A 691-nucleotide genomic window follows, 5' to 3' on the forward strand; every position below is an offset into this window, starting at 1 on the left:
GGGGGCGGAGAAGCACTGAGCTGTGCGAGGACACGTGGAGCGGGGGGTCCGGGGTCCCCGGGCCGCGGGGACTGCGGGGAGGAGAGGCCCCGATGGCAGCCAGAAGCTGTTTCGGGTTTTTAGCGCAGCTGGGAAATGAGGACTCGTGGGTGCTGCGGGGGCCGGGTCACGCACACCCCGGCTTTCAGTAGGGGCGATGGCTTAGATGGGGTGAAGTCAGCACGCCTGTGTCCCCTGCGTAGGCACAGCGCTGCCGTTCGCGGAGCAGGCAGGATGCATCCCAGCGCCTCTGCACGGCCACGGGTGCCGAGCCGACCCGCGTGCGCGCGTGCTTGCACGTGCACATCTCCCTTTGTGCATCCATGCATTGCTCACAAGAGCGTGTGCACACGCAGAGCTGTGCAGGACAATGCATCGGCATGTACGTGCGTGGCGTGCCAGCGTGCACGCGTGCAAAGGGTTGTCTGCACGTGTCTGTGCACGTGCGTGTGGTATTTGTGTGTGCACGCCTGTATAGGCATGTCCATACAGGTGCACACACGTGTGCGTGTCTGGGGCAGCACCTGTGTGACTACGTGCGTGTCTGCGTGCACGTCTACACGTGTGCGCGCGCGTGTTCGTGACGTGCACCCGATGAACGCCGGGGCCAGACGGGCAGAGCCTCGGGGCACAGCCAGCAGCAGCTCCTTGT

Source organism: Pygoscelis adeliae, unplaced genomic scaffold (genome assembly GCF_000699105.1).
Source record: "Pygoscelis adeliae isolate BGI_AS28 unplaced genomic scaffold, ASM69910v1 Scaffold803, whole genome shotgun sequence".
Classification (NCBI taxonomy): domain Eukaryota; kingdom Metazoa; phylum Chordata; class Aves; order Sphenisciformes; family Spheniscidae; genus Pygoscelis; species Pygoscelis adeliae.